This window comes from Balaenoptera borealis (genome assembly GCF_965194805.1).
Source record: "Balaenoptera borealis genome assembly, chromosome: 1".
Taxonomy (NCBI): Eukaryota; Metazoa; Chordata; class Mammalia; order Artiodactyla; family Balaenopteridae; genus Balaenoptera; species Balaenoptera borealis.
In genome coordinates, this window is record NC_138860.1 from 120885289 (window position 1) to 120906269 (window position 20981).

The 20981-nt window shown below is 36.6% G+C and overlaps 1 protein-coding gene and 1 long non-coding RNA gene across 11 annotated transcripts in view; one reads left to right on the top strand and one right to left on the bottom strand.

Moving 5' to 3' along the window:
• Positions 1–20981, top strand: part of TTLL7 (tubulin tyrosine ligase like 7) — a 157059-nt gene that overhangs the window by 17680 nt on the left and 118398 nt on the right. The window lies entirely within an intron of this gene.
• LOC309604817 overlaps positions 948–20981 on the bottom strand; it is a 405061-nt gene continuing 385027 nt past the window's right edge. Inside the window, exon 2 of the long non-coding RNA XR_014231081.1 lies at positions 948–9938. This is a non-coding gene — a long non-coding RNA (uncharacterized lncRNA). The remainder of the gene's footprint in view (positions 9939–20981) is intronic.

Genomic DNA, 20981 nt, shown 5'->3' on the forward strand with positions numbered 1-20981 from the left:
AATGCCTGACTGTGAAGCCTATAGTGCAATGTGTGGAATATGGTAGGCATTTGATACATGTCTGGTTTCCTTGATTAACAACATCAACAGTAATGTATAGCTAACCCTTCTGTGGTGCTTACTATGTTTTAGGCACTGTGCTAAATAAGCACTTTTCATATCATGTAGAAAACACTATGTTTTGTTTTTGTTCTGTCAAACAATAGAATAGCATATGACTGAGAAAAAAAGGGAGAACACTGCTTACTAGAGAGGAAAATGGCTACTTTTATCATCAGGAGCTGAGTTACCCATGCAGTTATTTCAATGAATTATAGAATTGTCTTTCACTGAACAGCCTCAAGAATATAGATTGGATACCTTAAAAAATATTTTAGACTTACACAGTGACTTATACTTACACAGGTATAGCAGATCAGTTTGATTCAGATAAATATCTCAAACATAAGTATTCTAGTTTTAGTAGAAATGTATTGATATTATATAGTGGATTGTGTCTGGTGTATATTTTCTAGAAAGTACAAAAAAGTGAGTATTAACCTACAAATGCTTTTGCCACTTGACGTCAAAATCTGTTATGCTTAATGTCATGATGACTGGAATATTTTTTGTGTGCTTATTAACAAGGTCTATATTTTCCATTGTATTAAGTCGATATACTTAGTAGTCTTCTGGTATGCTTTTTGCTATTGTTGTTTGTTTTGATTTTGGTCTTAGGAAGCTTATTTATTTATTATAATTATTTTTCAGTATGATTTTTCTATAATATAATTGCTTCAAAAAGAATATCTGAATGATTTATTTCAAATATATAATTTATTAGTTGCCTTTGCATTTAAATAAGAATTTACTAGTTCTTGTCATAATCTTTAGTTTGCTTCTTAGTTTTCAATAACAGCTTCCATAATGGTGACTGAGAAAGCATTCATTTTTCATGGACGTATGTGTTCCTTATACTTAATAATGTTCAAATAACAAAACAAACATTTTTTTGTGTCCAGGAAATGGATTTGTAAGTTGCTACATCAACTTTGTTTAGATAAAATGCATTCTTGTCTTACCTTTTTCTTTGTGCATTTTCTTTCAACCTATTCACATATTAAAGCATTTGTAGGGTACATATGCTCTTAAATTTAAATGAGTTAGTAGATGTAAAGTTCTTAGAATAGTATCTGGTACTTAGTAAACATTTACTATATGTTAGTTATTATTTATTGGCAGTGACTTACAAAAATGCATAATGCAAAAGTGTATCACGGTAGAGTCAGATATTTGCAAAAGAAGTTGAAGAACTTTATGCTTTCTGACTGAGAATAAAAGTTGGTATTTCTGCTTGTCAGTGCACCTGAAAATGAAATGCTTGATATACCAACAGGCATCATGTATTCAAAGCTGAAATTAGGTATTTAAAATTGAAGTGTCAGATTTCAGGAAGGAAAATTAGCTTTTTAAGGTTTTACAGCTGATTTAGTTTAAAAAGCTTTGCTATTGAGGATATCAAGAAAATTGAAGAATTTTAAGCCTAAAGAAGGGCTTAATCCTTTACTTTGTTAGCCTTTGTAGGCACAAAATTAAATTCATTTGATAGCAGTAGAACAGTTTTGAGGTGAAGTATTAGTAGGGAAAGGAAGAACATTTTCTGAATGTAGGATTTGAATGAAGGATTATTTGTTTCCAGAGCATTCCAATATGGTAAAACCCAAGCTAGGAATAATCCACTTGGCTTGGACTCTAGAATTTGTGAGAAGTATCTAAACCATTGAGTTGAGTCTTATGAAGATTGACATGTATTGTCAGTATGATTATCTGCCATGTGCTCTCTGCTGTCATCATTCTCAAATTATTACCTTTGACACTGTGGAACTATTAGAGTCTCTTGTGATTGACAGTTGAAATCTAGAATGTGTCACACAGGACAGCCATTGTCAGAGGCCATGTGATTTACTTAGAATTAATGACTAAGCATATTTTGTAGAGGCAAATGAAATCATACACTCCTATGTGACTGAAAAAAATGGCTTAATTTTGTTAGGAAGAAAAATTTAACTCTCAACCCATCCTTTCCACCCTCTTCCCTTGGCTTTCCTCCCTTACTCTTTTTTGTTTCTCTTTTTTTATTTTTGGCTGCGTTGGGTCTTCGTTGCTGCGTGTGGGCTTTCTCTAGTTGTGGCGAGCAGGGGCTGCTCTTCGTTGTGGTGCACGGGCTTCTCATTGTGGTGTCTTCTCCTGTTGCAGAGCATGGGCTCTAGGTGCGTGGGCTTCAGTAGTTGCAGTACGCGGGCTCAGTAATTGTGGCTCGTGGGCTCTAGAGTGCAGGCTCAGTAGTTGTGGCACACGGGCTTAGTTGCTCCGCGGCATGTGGGATCTTCCTGGACCAGGGCTCAAACCTGTGTCCCCTGCATTGACAGGCGGATTCTTACCCACTGTGCCACCAGGGAAGCCCTCCCTTACTCTTATTTCTTTCTTCTTCCTTACTTCCTTTTCCTTATGAAAAATTAACTTCATCCTTTTGAAAAACGTTTCCATATAAATATGCTATGATATACATTTCCCCCCATTCTATATTCCCTTTGATTAAAGGTCTTAGGATGTGTTAAAATGATGCTAACGGAAACTAAGCCATGGCATTGTATGACATTAGCATACAACTGTGTTGTTTAAAGTGCTGTGCTATGTCTTCCCATTAAGTTTATTAATTTCTGAAAAGAAGATCGTGCTCATAGAGAGTTTACTGTGGAGGTTAGTCACAGAAGGAGAGATTTGGTGAATCTGAATGGATACAGTATAAGGATGAATTTTGTGCCTGGCTGTAGAGAGGTAGCGGGATTAAGTTTCTTTTTAAAAAAGCAACGAATTTGGTGTTGGACCTGGGCTCTAGCCTTAGCTGGTACCTAGCATGGCCTTAGGCAAGTCAACTAACTTCGTAACTTTCAGCTTATTCATTTGTCAAATGAAAAAGAAAAATCTTATTAAGTTGGCCTTATAGTGTTGTGAAGGGCAAAGGGATTGATAGTGTGAATGCTGGAGTAAAGCTGTTCTTTGTGCATAAGTGATAAGGTACCAGTCTTACCACTTACAGCAATGTAACTTCATCTATTCATCTGTAAAATGGGAATGATAATAGTTCCAGACTCATAGCGTTTTTGTAAGTATTACATGAGATAATCTATATAAAGCATTTTACATAGTGCTTTGTACAGAGCAAATATTCATTCATTTATTCACTCATTATTGAGCGCCTGTCATGTCCCAGGTGCTTTTCTAGGTGCTTGGAAAACACCTGTGAGCAGAACCAAACATAGTCGCATTTCTTTGCAAGTTTATAGGCCAGTGACAGAGATGGAATTGATTAAAAATAAATGTATAATTATTACTATTAGTGCTATGAAGGAAAAGTACCCAATGTTCTGAGAGTAATGTCAGGGAAGGTGGGCTCTAACTAGGCAAAGGCCAGGGACAGATGGAGGTGGATTTCAGTCAGAAAGAATATCATGTATAAAGCCTAGGTAGTGGGAACATGCAGTGGGTGGTTACCGCACAGAGAGTGAAAGGGAAGGTGGCTCAGAGGCTGGAAAGACAGGCAGGCTAATCGGTACTTGCATCTGTTCAGGGTTCCATCAGGGAAGCAGAACCACTAAATACTTATTATAAAGATGAAAAGCAGCCTACAGAGGGCTTATAATTTTGCATCTGGTGCTGGGTCAGCAGGGCTGAAAATCGGAAAGAACTAATATGAACTAGAATCTACTAGAACAGATTGGAACCCATAAGAACAAACTGGAACGTATATCTGACTCTTGCCTTCTTTAGTCTTGACAATGTGGGTGACCTCCAGGAAGAGGTGCTGTTCTTTGCCATGGAGCTGCACGTGTGCCTGGTCCAGAAAGGCTTGATGTGCCAGGATTTGGAGAAGCTGAAGATCTGGAGCAGCTGCAGGCTCAGATGCTGCTCTATACCAACAGGGGGAGCCAGCAGATTAGTATCAACATGCGCAACAGTGCATGGCGCCCCTGTACTGACCTTTGGAGCACAAAGGCTACTTCTTTACTTCTGCCTTCAAAATTGCATGCAGATTTCTTCTTGTGGCTAACTCTAACCTGAAACTATGTAAGGAAGGGATATCTAGGAAATATTGTTAGCTTAGCTGAATTGACTAGTACCACAGGTCTTTTTGGGAAAGGTCTTTTTGGGCCATGAGTGGGCTTTTGGATTTTATCAGATGAGCACTGAAAAGCTGTCAAAGGGGTTTAAGCCAGCTAGGATGATGGGGGGAAGGGAAGTGCGAGAGTAACATGACAAAATTGTGATCAGATTTGTATTTTGGAATCTGCCTTGTAGGAAATGGATTGGAGGGGACTAAGAGTATAAATATGAGTATTTCTATTAGGAACCTAGTGTAGTGGTTCAAGTGAAAGAGTGATGGTGGCTAGGACTAGATGTGGAGGTGAAGGGGACAGAAACAAGTAGATGGGTTCCAAAAATAATCAGGGGGTAAACAAAGCAGGACTTGAGCATGGAATTGCTAGGGGGTAGGGAGAGGAAGATTCCAAGATTATGAGTTTGGTTTTGAGTTTGTGGTGACATTGAGAATATCCAGAAGATGGAAATGTTCAGTAAGCAGTATGATATTAATATTAGTCATTGCTGTAGTAGTAGAACCATCAGTAGTAGTTGTTAACATTATTATAGTTGACTTATTTTCTGGGGGCCTGAAACCATTTCTAATTTATATATGGACACTCAGTGCACTGCTCATTCCCTGGCATAGAACAGGACTAATTTTTTTATATCCCTCCCTCTCTCGACCACTATTTGTTGACAAAATCTCACATTTTCTACTCTTGTAGAGAGTTAACCTCTCTATGTCTATTAATTCTCCTTTTAGCTCTTAGAGAACCCTCATTCTGGGGTCAGTAAACTTTTCTGTATGAGGTCAGATGGTTTCTATTGCAACTATTCAGTCCTACCGTTTTAGGGCAAAAACAGCCTTAGACAATAATATGCAAATAGGGGGTCGCTGTGTTACACTAAATATTTATTTATAAAATAGGCAGTAGGCTGGATTTGGCCTGTGGGCTGTAGTTAGATCCTTGTGCCTAGCCCATTAGGCATTTCATTTCTTTTTTATTTTTAATTATTTTCAACTCACTGGCTCGACATATTCAAGTTTTTTCTCTCATATCCCTCTCTTACTACACACCTCCAAAAAGACCCAACTTTCCTTTAGACCTTCTTTCCCCTAAACTACATGCCATCTTTCTTTTCCCATTCCCTTTTGAAGGTCATCTCTTCCTTCTTTTATCTAGTAAACCCTCAGTAATCTGACTTTTCCTGTTGCTGTCCCCCAAACAGTCATAACCTCCACTTTTCTAAATAAGGTGACTACTTCTTGGTCGTTTTTCTTTTTGATTTTTCTTTCTGTAGTACTCATGTGGTTGATCATACCTTACCTTTTTGGAAACCCTGTTCTCCTTTTGACTTCTGTGACCCTGGAGTCTCCTTATTCTCCTCCTATCTCTGATGGTTATATATCACTACCTTTTTAAAAATTGAGGTCTCACACACATGCACACACACACAAATATATGTAACATATATAGAGTAAAGAGCACACATATTAAGGATACGGATTGATAGATTTTTAAGTATGTTTAAACTTGTGTAAGCGTCACCCAGGTAGAGATATAGAACATTTCCAGCATCCCAGGTTTCCCTCATGACTGATCACAGTGAATGAACTCTGATTCTACCCAGAGGTGGCCTTTATTCTGAATTCTATCATTTTAGATTTAGGTTTTTTAAAAAAATTGAATCATAGTTGATTTACAATATTATATTAGTTTCAGGTGTACAACATAGTAATTCAATATTTTTATAGATTCTACTCCATTTACAGTTATTACAAACTAATGGTTTTATTTCTCTGTACTATAAAATATATCCTTGTTGCTTATTTATTTTATACATAGTAGTTTGTATCTCTTAATACCCATACCTCTATCTTGCGCCTCCCCTGTTTCCTCTCCTCACTGGTAACCAATAGTTTGTTCTCTATATCTGCGAGTTTGTTTCTGTTTCGTTATACACATTTGTCTTATTGTTTTAGATTCCACATATAAGTGATAACATAGAGTATTTGTCTTTCCCTGTCTGACTTATTACACTAAGGATAACACACTCTAGGTACATCCACAGTTTTGCAAATGGCATTATTTCATTCTTTTTAATGGCTGAGTAGTATCCCTGTCTGTGTGTGCGTGTGTGTATATGTGTGTACATCTTCTTTATCCATTCATCTGTTAATGGACACTTAGGTTGCTTCCATATCTTAGCTATTGTACATAATGCTGCTATGAACATTGGGGTGCATGTATCTTTTTGAATTAGTTTTTCATTTTCTTTGGATATATACCCAGGAGTAGAATAGCTAGAGCATATGGTATTTCTATTTTTAGTTTTCTGAGGAACCTCCATACTGCTTTCCATAGTGGCTGCACCAGTTTACATTCCCAGCAACAGTGTACTAAGGTTCACTTTTCTCTACATCCTCACCATTTGTTATTTATAGACTTTTTGATAATAGCCATTTTGACAGGCATGAGGTGATATCTCATTGTGGTTCTGATGTGCAGTTTCTTTGATGATTAGTGATGTTGAGCATTTTTAATGTGCCTGTTGGCCATCTGTATATCTTCTTTGGGAAAATGTCTATTCATGTCTTCTGCCCATGTTTTAATCAGGTTGTTTATTTTTTTTTTGATACTGAGTTGTTTGAACATTTTATATATTTTGGATATTAACCTCTTATAAGTCATATCATTTGCAAATAATTTCTCCCATTCAGTACATTGTCTTTTCTTTTTGTCGGTGGTTTCTTTTGCTGTGCAAAAGCTTTTAAGTTTTTAGGTCCCATTTGTTTATTTTTGCTTTTATTTCTTTTGCCTTAGGAGAGAGATAACAAACAATATTGCTACTATTTAAGTCAAAGAGCGTTCTGCCTATGTTTTCTTCTAGGGGTTTTATGGTTTCAGGTCTTAAATCCATTTTGAGTTTATTTTTGTACATTGTATGAAAATATGTTCTAATTTCATTCTTTTATATGTAGCTGTCCAGTTTTCCAGCACCACTTTTTGGAGAGATTGTCTTTTTTCCATTGTATATTCTTGCCTCCTTTGTTGTAGAATAATAATCATAAGTGCATGAGTTTATTTCTGGGCTCTCTATTCTGTTTCATTGATCTATGTGTCTGTTTTTGTGCTAGTACCATGCTGTTTTGATTATTGTGTAGATTTAGTTTTTCCTGTGCTTGAACCTCATATAAATGAAATCATACAGAATATATGGGCATACTATTTCGTATCCAGCTTCTTTCACTCATCATTATGCTGTGATAGTAATCCATGTTGTTGTGACTAGATGTAGTTCATTCTTTTTTAATATGTAGTTTTCCATTGTATTGATATGTCACAATTTATTTCTTCATTTTACTCTTAGTTGATATTTGGGTTGTTTCTGGTTTCATCCTATTATTACTAAAGCTGCTATGAATATTCTCATACAAGTCTCTTGGTAGACATATGGGATGTGTTACTTACTGGGATTGTTGAAGTTTTAAGATAGAAAATGCTACTAAGTTTGAAATGTCAGAGGGAGAAGCTTTGGTTATAGAATCTGGAGTTTAAAGGAGAGTTAGGAACTAGAGGTTTAAATGGTGTAAATCCTTTCTTCCCATCTCTTCCTTTTTTTCCTCGTACCTTATATTTTTAGGATTGGTTTTTACGGGGCAGGGGGACTGGAGTGGGAAGTTTATTATTAGAGATAACAGAGGCATTAATACCTTAACAGCAAAGAGAACCAAGGACTATATGCCAAGAACTAGAAGGTAAGTCTGAATAGGCAGTAAAACTGTAGGATCCAGAAGAAACATTCAGGGATGGGGTACAGAACCAGGAGTGTAGCAAACTCCAGTGCATGCAGTGGAGTTGACAGAATGAAAGGTTCCAGCAGTGGGCCACTGAGGTGTATCCTGTGGATGTGAACCACATATGTAGAACCTCTACATCAACTTCAAAATCACACACACACACACGCACACACACACACACACACACACAAAACCCAATCTAATTAATATAGAATACCTACTATGCAAATACAGCAAGTAAACAATATAAGCAACTATAGTGTACTTGATGTGCAATATCAAATCTCCTAGCACACCCATCTAAACCAGATTGTTATTCCTAAGTCCTCCATATAGAAACTGGATCCTAGACCTTGCTAAGAACTGGTGCTGATATTTTAACTTGTTTTTATATGATAGCTGGGCCACGATAGATGGTCTGTTGGTTGAATTTAAATCATAGTGTAGAATGGATCCATCATCAGGTAAGTGATAATTAAGTTTTGGACACAAATAATATAATTTAGGGATAGCTGTTGATTAAAAGCCCTCAGTGTCCTGCCCATATCTTTGGTACTTTACCACTTCATTATGCTCTCCCTACTTCCACCTGCTTGCCAACATCTGCATTACTTTCCCTTAGGGCTTTTGAGGACCTTTCTGGAAGCCATGGAACTACAGGCCCCTTGCCTTTCCAGGCCTCATCTCCCCACACCCACTCTCACCCCTCAGGAGGGCTAAAAGTGCTAGGGAATTAATACTCATCTGCCCCCTACAGCAGCCGTCAACCAATGATTGATCCCTGGGTGGGTTAACTCTGAAGCGTGGTGTTTTACCCTGGTTCTCAGAGTTTCCTCAGGGATTAAGCTTCAGCCACCTATAGTGTAGCTGGCTTTGACTGGCTTGATTGGCTTCCTTCCCTTACCTGTCTCACTTCCCAGTTCCCCTAACAGGATTTCCTGTACTTCCTGAAATAAACTACTTGTATCTGAATCCTAATATTAGGGTTTATTTATGGAGATCTCAAACTAAGGCAGATCTCTTTCGTAATATTCCCAGCTGAAAGGTAGACAAGTGAAGAACTACATCTTATTTATTTACTTTTTTTGATTAGCAATTGTTTTGATTTCTGACTGCTTCCTGGCATTTCTACTCAGACATCCCACTGATAATGTCAAACTGAAATCAGAACTTAAAAAGCACACTGCTCCCAGATTGATTAGGGAAAGAAGATTTCTAAGATTTTGCTTTATTTTCTATTCATCTCTAAATGGAAAAATTTTTAAGTGAGTTCAGTATTGCTATGTGTTCTTAATTTTCTCTGAGTTGCAATGTGAATAAAACCTCAAACAAGTATAACTTGTACTGTAACTTCATTGCTAGATATTTTTACTTGATGATCTAAGTCTTGGCTTGAATTCCTGGAATCTGGGATCACTTAGTTTACATTTTGATTTACTCTAGAAGTGTTAAAGTCTGAGGTAGTTTAGAAAATGTTTCAAGTACCAAAATAAACACAATGTTGTAATTCACAATCATAATCCTTGTGTACTACTTAGAAATCAGTCTTTTTTTGGAAGTAGCCAATTTATAGATTTATTTTAAGTGGTTTTTATTAATACTGCATAGTAAAGTTCATCCTGGCATATAATTCATAATTGATGATTTTTGTATCTTTGCTTTAAAGTATTTTGAAATTTCAGAAAACTAAAAATAGAACTACCATATGACCCAGCAATCCCACTAGTGGGCATATACCCTGAGAAAACCATAATTCAAAAAGAGTCATGTACCACAATGTTCATTGTGGCTCTATTTACAATAGCCAGGACATGGAAGCAACCTAAGTGTCCATTGACAGATGAATGGATAAAGAGGATGTGGCACATATATAAAATGGAATATTACTCGCCATAAAAAGAAACGAAATTGAGTTATTTGTAGTGAGGTGGATGGACCTAGAGTCTGTCATACAGAGTGAAGTAAGTCAGAAAGAGAAAAACAAATACTGTATGCTAACACATATACATGGAATCTAAAAAAAAAAAAAAAAAAGGTTCTGAAAAACCAGGGGCAGGACAGGAATAAAGATGCAGACGTAAAGAATGAACTTGAGGACATGGGGAGGGGGAACGGTAAGCTGGGATGAAGTGAGAGAGTGGCATGGACATATATACACTACCAAATGTAAAATAGATAGCTAGTGGGAAGCAGCCACATAGCACAGGGAGATCAGCTTGGCTTTTTGACCACCTGGAGGGGTGGGATAGGGAGGGTGGGACGGAGACGCAAGAGGGAGGAGATATGGGGATATATGTATATGTATAGCTGATTCACTTTGTTATAAAGCAGAAACTAACACACCATTGTAAAGCAATTACACTCCAATAAAGATGTTAAAACAAACAAACAAACAAAAACAAATGGAATGTGACATGTAAAGCAGGTAAGTGGTGAATATAAGATCTCAATATTAACAGACCAATCACAAGCACTGAAACGAAACTGTGATTAAAAATCTTCCAACAAGCAAAAGCCCAGGACCAGATGGCTTCACAGGTGAATTCTATCAAAAATTTAGAGAAGAGCTAACACCTATCCTCCTTCTCAAACTCTTCCAAAATATAGCAGAGGGAGGAACACTCCCAAACTCATTCTACGAGGCCACCATCATCCTGATACCAAAACCAGATAAAGATGTCACAAAAAAAGAAAACTGCAGGTCATTATCACTGATGAACATAGATGCAAAAATCCTCAAAAAAATACTAGCAAACAGAATCCAACAGCACATTAAAAGGATCATATACCATGATCAAGTGGGGTTTATCCCAGGAATGCAAGGATTCTTCAATATACGCAAATCAATCAATGTGATACACCACATTAACAAATTGAAGGATAAAAACCATATGATCATCTCAGTAGATGCAGAAAAAGCTTTTGACAAAATTCAACACTCATTTATGATAAAATCTCTCCAGAAAGTGGGCGTAGAGGGAACCTACCTCAACATAATAAAGGCCATATATGACAAACCCACAGCCAACATTGTTCTCAATGGTGAAAAACTGAAACCATTTCTCTAAGATCAGGAAAAGGACAAGGTTTCCCACTCTCACCACTATTATTCAACATAATTTTTGAAGTTTTAGCCACGGCAATCAGAGAAGAAAAAGAAATAAAAGGAATCCAAATCAGAAAAGAAGTAAAACTGTCACTGTTTGCAGATGACCTGATACTATACATAGAGAATCCTAAAGATGCCACCAGAAAACTACTAGAGCTAATCAATGAATTTGGTAAAGTAGCAGGATACAAAATTAATGTACAGAAATCTCTTGCATTCCTATACACTAATGCTGAAAAATCTGAAAGAGAAATTAAGGAATCACTCCCATTTACCATTGCAACAAAAAGAATAAAATACCTAGGAATAAACCTCCCTAGGGAGACAAAAGACCTGTGTGCAGAAAACTGTAAGACACTGATGAAAGAAATTAAAGGTAATACCAACAGATGGAGAGATATACCATACTCTTGGATTGGAAGAATCAATATTGTGAAAATGACTCTATACCCACAGCAATCTACAGATTCAATGCAATCCCTATCATATTACCAATGGCATTTTTTACGGAACTAGATCAAAAAATCTTAAAATTTGTATGGAGACACAAAAGACTCCGAATAGCCAAAGCAGTCTTGAGGGAAAAAAATGGAGCTGGAGGAATCAGACTCCCTCACTTCAGGCTTTACTACAAAGCTACAGTAATCAAGACAGTGTGGTACTGGCACAAAAACAGAAATATAGATCAATGGAACAGGGTAGAAAGCCCAGAGATAAACCCACACACCTATGGTCAACTAATCTATGACAAAGGAGGCAAGGATATACAATGGAGAAAAGACAGTCTCTTCAATAAGTGGTGCTGGGAAAACTGGACAGCTACATGGAAAAGAATGAAATTAGAACACTCCCTAACACCATACACAAAAATACCCTGAAAATGGATTAGAGACCTAAATGTAAGACCGGACACTATAAAACTCTTAGAGGAAAACATAGGAAGAACACTCTTTGCCATAAATCACAGCAAGGTCTTTTTTGATCCACCTCCTAGAGTAATGGAAATAAAAACAAAAATAAACAAATGGGACCTAATGAAACTTAAAAGCTTTTGCAAAGCAAAGGAAACTACAAACAAGACGAAAAGGCAACCCTCAGAATGGGAGAAAATATTTGCAAATGAATCAACGGACAAAGGATTAATCTGCAAAATATATAAACAGCTCATTCAGCTCAATATTAAAAAAAAAACCCAATCCGAAAATGGGCAGAAGACCTAAATAAACATTTCTGCAAAGAAGACATACAGATGGCCAAGAGGCACATGAAAAGCTGCTGAACATCACTAATTATTAGAGAAATGAAAATCAAAACTACAATGAGGTATCACCTCACACCAGTTAGAATGGGCATCCTCAGAAAATCTACAAACAATAAATGTTGGAGAGGATGTGGAGAAAAGGGAACCCTCTTGCACTGTTGGTGGGAATGTAAATTGATACAGCCACTATGGAGAACAGTATGGAGGTTCCTTAAAAAACTAAAAATAGACTTACCATATGACCCAGCAATCCCACTCCTGGGCATATACCCAGAGAAAACCATAATTCAAAAAGACACATGCACCCCAATGTTCATTGCAGCACTATTTACAATAGCCAGGTCATGAAAGCAACCTAAATGCCCATCAACAGATGAATGGATAAAGAAGATGTGGTACATATATACAGTGGAATATTACTCATCCATAAAAAGGAACGAAATTGGGTCATTTGTATAGACGTGGATGAATCTAGAGACTGTCATACAGAGTGAAGTAAGAAAGAGAAAAACAAATATCGTATATTAACGCATGTATGTGGAACCTAGAAAAATGGTACAGATGAACCGGTTTGCCGGGTAGAAATTGAGACACAGATGTAGAGAACAAACGTATGGACACCAAGGTGGGGAAAGCAGCGGCGGGTGAGGGTGGTGGTGGGATGAATTGAGAGATTGGAATTGACATGTATACACTGATGTGTATAAAATTGATGACTAATAAGAACATGCTGTATAAAAAAATAATAAATAAAATATAAATTTAAATAAAGGGTAGACAGAGAGACTTCCTATAGACAACTTCTACATTTATTATTAATATCTTCACCACAACTTACCACCTCCTTGGGTGAAGGAAAATTCCATTTGACAGTTATATAGATTGAGATTATAAAGTCAGCATTTCCATTTTTCTTTGACAGCATAAGATGGAAACTGTGTTGTGGGGATAAACATTAGGGACTCATAAGTTGAGAAAGATATCTCAATTTCCTAACCTTAGCGTTACAAGAGGGCAAAAGAAAAGATACTTTTCCAGGCCAATATCCTAGCTGACTTTTATTAGTGTTTGTAATAAAACCTTTTCTCCTTGGAACTCAATTGTAATACGTCTCATCTAACTAGAACCCAGCTGAGAGTCAAGAGGCAGATATAATTGACTTCTCACTAGCCAGAGGGGAGTAATGTCTTCATTGAAAACGTGAATTTAGATATAATCTGTGTGTCTTTGGATTCCATGCTTAAGTTCTTATCCTCTTTAGGGGTGGGTAAGGAGTAGAGGTGATGAGTAAAGAGGGCAGAGAAAATGACAGGCCACTCTTCATTTTGGGATTAGGTGTGATGGAGGGTGGGTACTTATGACTCCAGTATTTTTCTGGTCCAGTAATGGTATAGACAGGATCACAACCACAGGCAACTGTGATGCTGGCCTTCCCTGATTATTTGCCACCAAGTTTGCTATTCTTTTTGATAATGCCTATGGGCATGGTGCTTTTCCACACTTTGCTTCAAATCAAGTCAGGTCCATTCAGCAGCAAAGCTGCTGCATTTCATGCCCTGCCCAGCCCTGGTACTGATGGAGCTGGAGGGTACTGGTGTATGAGGATGGCTCCAGGCTAAAATGCCACTCCCACTGTTCTTCCTCCAAGTTCAGTACTTTTTCTTGAATGAAAGCCTTTCAATTTCTTATATTCCAGAGTCCTGGAATGGTTGTTTGTGACAGTTTTGTGCAGTTTTTTCATTGTTTTGAGGAGAAGAATTGCTGAACTTTTCACTTCACTACTTTAGAAGTTCTGCATCTGGAATCTAGTTTTAACTGGAATGTTAAAAGTTATATTTTGAGTGTGGCCTGAGTAGAAAGCCTATCCAGATCATGAATGACCTAGATTATAATTTTTTTTTCTTTGCTTGGGACAAAGATTTTAGAATTTTAGAGCTAGAAAGGGTCTTAGTTCTACTTCCTTTTTTTTTCAGGTTAATAATTGGAAATGTTAGTACCTTGTGCAGTTATCACACAGATTGTTGGTGTCAGAATTGGATTTGGAAATGGATCACTCATGTGTCAATCACTGTTTCCCCTCCCTCTGTGCAGCTGCAGGTACTGATACCCTTCCTCTGCAGGCTCAACCCTTTGCCCTGAGCTAATCCTGCCCAGCTCAAGAGTATATGAGGTTTCGCAGCCTTGCTGGAGTAGGTCTGACATGAGTTGTGCTGCCTTGAGCGAAAAGCTTGGGGAAGGGGCCTAGCGATCTTATTCAAGCCCTCCAGGAGATTTTGATGCACATTCAAGTTTGAGAACTGTTGGCATAGAGTAAAGGTTCAAAAGGTGGTTGGAGTTGTCATTAGTTCTATACACTCTAGATTCTGATAGCCAGTATGCTGCTATTTTTCATTGCAGTTAAGATCACAATTCATTGTAAGACACACTGTTGTTTTATTAGTTTGGGGAAAAAAAAAAACCCTCTGCAATTTCAACTATGAAGCGACACTTTCTTAGTACTACAATTTTATTTTATACACACTGGAAGAGCGTTTATTTTAAATGCTCTTAAAGATAATTTTAAAAAGTCACATCACTTTCATGCAAACAAGAAAAGGAAAAATATAAGTCAAATAAGTTGATCAAGGCATTCCTTAAACTTCTTCACGTTCAAAGGCAGACACTTTTGAATCTCTTCTTTAGAGCCCTCATTGTCCATGTTTTTCTGTACCACATTATCCTCTCTGTCATCAAGAGTTGGTGATGCAACATTTCTTAAAAGAGCGTTCCATTATCATATCTGCGTTTTTCTCTGTCTCTGACACTGGTTCTGCGAATTTTGATGTAAATGCACAGGCAGTGATCACTATGCCAGGACTGCCGCCCGGCTGGCAGCGATTGTAAGATGCATCACAATTTTATATGTTTTTGAATGTTAAAAAACAAAACAGTATGGCTTAGAATCAAAGAAATATGGTGGTAATTATGAAATAGTCTATATAATCTACTCTTTTTCTCACTTCTATTAAGATAAATCCTGTAGATTGTTCTTTATACAACTGTCCTCATCCATCCTTTTTATAATAATCTAACATCCTTAGTTTAGGCCTGGGTTATATGTAGGTTGGTATATCTTTTCCTCCAGAACCTTTTTGCCTTAAAGAGTATGTTAGATCATGGTTTTAGTCTCATGAAATGTAGCTGACGCTGTGGAATAATGAATGTATTACTCAGGGTTCTCTAAAGAAACAGAACCAATAGTATATATAGAGTGGAAAGGAGGAGAGGGAGAGGGAGTGGAGAGGGAGAAAGAGACAATGAATATGAATTGGTTTATGTGACTGTGGCCACTGGGAAGTCCAAAATCTGCAGGGTTGGCAATCTGGAGACCCAGGGAAGAGCTGATGTTGCAACTCAAGTCCAAGACAGTCTGAGGCTGAGTTCCCTCTTTCTTTGGGGTTTCAGTGTGTTTTCTCTTAAGGCCTTCAACTAATTGAACGAGGCTCACCCACATTTTGAACATGCAGAGTGCTGTGGAGAATGCAGAATATATATACTGTACAGAAGCTTATATTCTAGTTAAAGAAGACATTTAAGTGAGTATTTAAATAACTAAATAATGGCAGAAAATAATAATGTAGGTAGAGACAGTATTTAAAATTGCACACCAAATGTATATTGCTGTTTTAAGATTCATCTTTTCCATGTTCTTAAAGAAAGCAAATCTTTTTTCTTTAATAGATTGATTGGGAAGATATAAATGAAGCTTTAAAAAAATAATCTGTTAGTATAAGTTCTAGCAATGTGGCATGATCACCAAAGCCAGCCCAAGACAGAAATAGATGACAGTTTTCCAGTACCTTGATTAGAATTGTTCTAAAGAATGCACATTTTTATAGTCAGACTTGTTTAATATATGGTTAGCTTTTTAAAATTTCTTCTTTTTATTGAAGTATAGTTAATTTATAATATTATGTTAGTTTCAGGTGTACAGCATAGTGATTCAGTATTTTTGCAGATTATACTCCATTATAGGTTATTACAAGATAATAGGTATAATTCCCTGTGCTATACAGTATATCCTTGTTGTTTCTCTATTTTATATATAGCAGTTTGTATCTCTCAATCCCATACCCCTAATTTGTCACTCTTCCCTTTGGTAACAAATTAGTTTTCTATATCTGTGAATCTGTTTCTGTTTTACATATACATTCGTGTTATTTTTTAGATTTCACATGTGATATCATAGAGTATTTGTCTTTCTTTGTCTGACTCATTTCACTAAGCATAATACTCTCTAGGTGCATCCACATCGCTGCAAATGGCCGTATTTCATTCTTTTTTATGGCTGAGTAATATTCTATTTTATACTCCATATTATGCATATATTACATATATATGTATATATACCACATCCTATAATCCAGTCATCTGTTGATGGGCACTTGGGTTGCTTCCATGTCTTGGCTATTATAGATAGTGCTGCTATGAACATTGGGGTGCATGTGTCTTTTTGAATTAAGAGTTTTCATCTTTTCCAGATATATGCCCAGGAGTGGGATGGGTGGATCATATGGTAGCTTTAGTTTTAGTGTTTAGAGGAACCTGCATACTGTTCTCCATAGTGTTTGTACCAACTTACATTCCCACCAACAGTGTATGAGAGTTCCCTTTTCTCCACACCCTCTCCAGCATTTATTATTTGTAGACTTTTTGATGATAGCCATTCTGACAGGTGTGAGGTGATATCTCATTGTTTTGATTTGCATTTCTCTAACAATTAGTGATGTTCAGCAACTTTTCATGTGCCTGTTAGCCATCTGCATGTCTTCTTTGGAAAAGTGTCTATTTAGGTCTTCTGCTCATTTTTTGATTGGGTTGTTTGTTTTTTTGATATTGAGTTGTAAGAGCTGTTTGTATAATTTGGGTATTAACCCCTTGTCAGTCACATCATTTGCAAATATTTTCTGTCATTCCGTAGGTTGTCTTTTTATTTTGTTGATAGTCTCCTTTGCTATGCAAAAGCTTTTTAAGTTTAATTAGGTCCCATTTGTTTATTTTTGCTTTATGATACTGATCCAAGGAAATATTGCTACAATTTATGTCAAAGAGTGTTCCACCTACATTCTCTTGTAGGAGTTTTATGGTTTCAAACCGCTCTTACATTTAGGTCTTTAAACCATGTTGAGTTTATTTCTGTATATGGTGTGAGAGAATGTTCTAATCTCATTGCTTTACATGTGGCTGTCCAGTTTTCTCAGCACCACTTGTTGAAGAGACTGTCTTTTCTCCATTGTATATTCTTGCCTCCTTTGTTGTAGATCAATTGACCATAGGTGCATAGGTTTATTTCTGGGTTCTCTATTCTGCTTCATTGATCTTTGTGTCTGTTTTTGTGCCAGTACCATGCTGTTTTGATTACTGTAGCTGTGTAGTATTGTCTGAAGTCTAGGAGGTTTATACCTCCAACTTTGTTTTTTTTTTTCTCAAGACTGCTTTGGAAATTCAAGGTCTTTTGTGGTGCTATATGAATTTTAGGATTATTTGTTCTAGTTCTTTGAAAAATGTTATGGGTATTTTGATAGGTATCATGTTAAATCTCTATATTTCTTTTGGTAGTACGGCCATTTTAACAATATTAATTCTTCCAATCCAAGAGCGTGGGATATCTTTCTGTTTCTTTGTATCATCTTTAAATTCCTTCATCAATGTTTTAAAGTTTTTAGAGTATAGGTCTTTAACCTCCTTGGTTAAGTTTATTACTAGTTTTTTTTTTTTTTCCTTTTTGATAAGATTTTAAAGGGGATTTTAAAAACTTTCTCATATTTCATTATTAGTGTAGAGAAATGCAGCAGATTTCTGTATATTAATCTTGTATCCTGCAACCTTGCTGAATTCATTTATTAGTTCCAATATTTTTTGGGTGGAGACTTTGAGGTTCTCTATATAAGAGTGTCATGTCATCTGCAAATAGTGATAATTTTACCTCTTCCCTTCTAATTTGGATATCTTTTACTTCTTTCTCTCGTCTGATTGCTGTTGTTAGGACTTCTAATACTATGTTGAATAGAAGTGGTGAGAGTGGGCATTCCTGTCTTGTTCCTGAATATAGTGAGAAGGCTTTTAGCTTTTCTTTTTCTTTCTTTTTTTTTTATTGTTTCACTTTATTGCACTTCACAGATACTGTATTTTTTTTTTTTAAATTGAAGGTTTGTGGCAACCCTGCATGGAGCTAGTCTACTGGTGCCATTTTTCCAACAGCATTTGCTTACTTAGTGTGTGTGTCACATTTTTTTTTTTAATTTTTTAATTTAATTTTATTTATTTTTTTATACAGCAGGTTCTTATTAGTCATCAATTTTATACACATCAGTGTATACATGTCAATCCCAATCGCCCAATTCATCATACCGCCACCACCACCCCCCATGGCTTTCCCCCTTTGGTGTCCATACGTTTGTTCTCTACATCTGTGTCTCAATTTCTGCCCTGCAAACCGGTTCATCTGTACCATTTTTCTAGGTTCCACATATATGTGTTAATATACAATATTTGTTTTTCTCTTTCTGACTTACTTCACTCTGTATAACAGTCTCTAGATTCATCCACGGCTCAACAAATGACCAAATTTTGTTCCTTTTTATGGCTGAGTAATATTCCACTGTATATATGTACCACATCATCTTTATCCATTTGTCTGTCGTTGGGCATTTAGGTTGCTTTCATGACCTGGCTATTGTAAATAGTGCTGCAATGAACATTGGGGTGCATGTGTCTTTTTGAATTACGGTTTTCTCTGGGTATGTGCCCAGTAGTGGGATTGCTGGATCATATGGTAATTCTATTATTAGTTTTTTAAGGAACCTCCATACGGTGCTCCATAGTGGCTGTAACAATTTACATTCCCACCAACAGTGCAAGAGGGTTCCCTTTTCTACACACCCTCTCCAGCATTTGTTGTTTGTAGATTTTCTGATGATGCCCATTCTAACTGGTGTGAGGTGATACCTCATTGTAGTTTTGATTTGCATTTCTCTAATAATTAGTGATGCTGAGGAGCTTTTCATGTGCTTCTTGGCCATCTGTATGTCTTCTTTGCAGAAATGTCTATTTAGGTCTTCTGCCCATTTTTGGATTGGGTTGTTAGTTTTTTTAATATTGAGCTGTATGAGTTGTTTATATATTTTGGAGGTTAATCCTTTGTCCATTGATTCGTTTGCAAATATTTTCTCCCATTCTGAGGGTTGTCTTTTCATCTTGTTTATGGTTTCCTTTGCTGTGCAAAAGCTTTTAAGTTTCATCAGGTCCCATTTGTTTATTTTTGTTTTTATTTCCATTACTCTAGGAGGTGGATCAAAACAGATCTTGCTGTGATTTATGTCAAAGAGTGTTCTTCCTATGTTTTCCTCTAAGAGTTTTATAGTGTCTGGTCTTACATTTAGGTCTTGAATCCATTTTGAGTTTATTTTTGTGTATGGTGTTAGGGAGTGTTCTAATTTCATTCTTTTCCATGTAGCTGTCCAGTTTTCCCAGCACCACTTATTGAAGAGACTGTCTTTTCTCCATTGTATATCCTTGCCTCCTTTGTCATAGATTAGTTGACCATAGGTGTGTGGGTTTACCTCTGGGTTTTCTATCTTGTTCCATTGATCTATGTTTCTGTTTTTGTGCCAGTACCGTATTGTCTTGATTACTGTAGCTTTATAGTATAGTCTGAAGTCAGGGAGTCTGATTCCTCCAGCTCCGTTTTTTCCCCTCAAGACTGCTTTGGCTATTCAGGGTCTTCTGTGTCTCCATACAAATTTTAAGATTTTTTGTTCTAGTTCTGTAAAAAATGCCATTGGTAATTTGATAAGGATTGCATTGAATCAGTAGATTGCTTTGGGTAGTATAGTCATTTTCACAATATTGATTCTTCCAATCCAGGAACATTGTGTATCTCTCCATCTGTTGGTATCATCTTTAATTTCTTTCATCAGTGTCTTATAGTTTTCTGCATACAGGGCTCTTGTCTCCCTAGGTAGGTTTATTCCTAGGTATTTTATTCATTTTGTTGCAGTGGTAAATGGGAGTGTTTCCTTAATTCCTCTTTCAGATTTTTCATCATTAGAGTATAAGAATGCAAGAGATTTCTGTGCATTAATTTTGTGTCCTGCAACTTTACCAAATTCATTGATTAGCTCTAGTAGTTTTCTGGTGGCATCTTTAGGATTCTCTATAGTATCATGTCATCTGCAAACAGTGACCGTTTTACTTCTTGTTTTCCAATTTGTATTCCTTTTATTTCTTTTTCTTCTGTGATTGCCAGGGCTAGGACTTCCAAAACTTTGTTGAATAATTGTGGCGAGAGTGGACATCCTTGTCTTGTTCCTGATCTTAGAGGAAATGCTTTCAGTGTTTCACCATTGAGAATGATGTTTGCTGTGCGTTTGTCATATATGGCCTTTATTATGTTGAGGTAGGTTCCCTCTATGCCCACTTTCTGGAGAGTTCTTATCATAAATGGGTGTTGAATTTTGTCAAAAGCTTTTTCTGCATCTATTGAGATGATCATATGGTTTTTATTCTTCAGTTTGTTAATGTGGTGTATCACATTGATTGATTTGCGTATATTGAAGAATCCTTGCATCCCTGAGATAAATCCCACTTGATCATGGTTTATGATCCTTTTAATGTGTTGTTGGAGTCTGTTTGCTAGTATTTTGTTG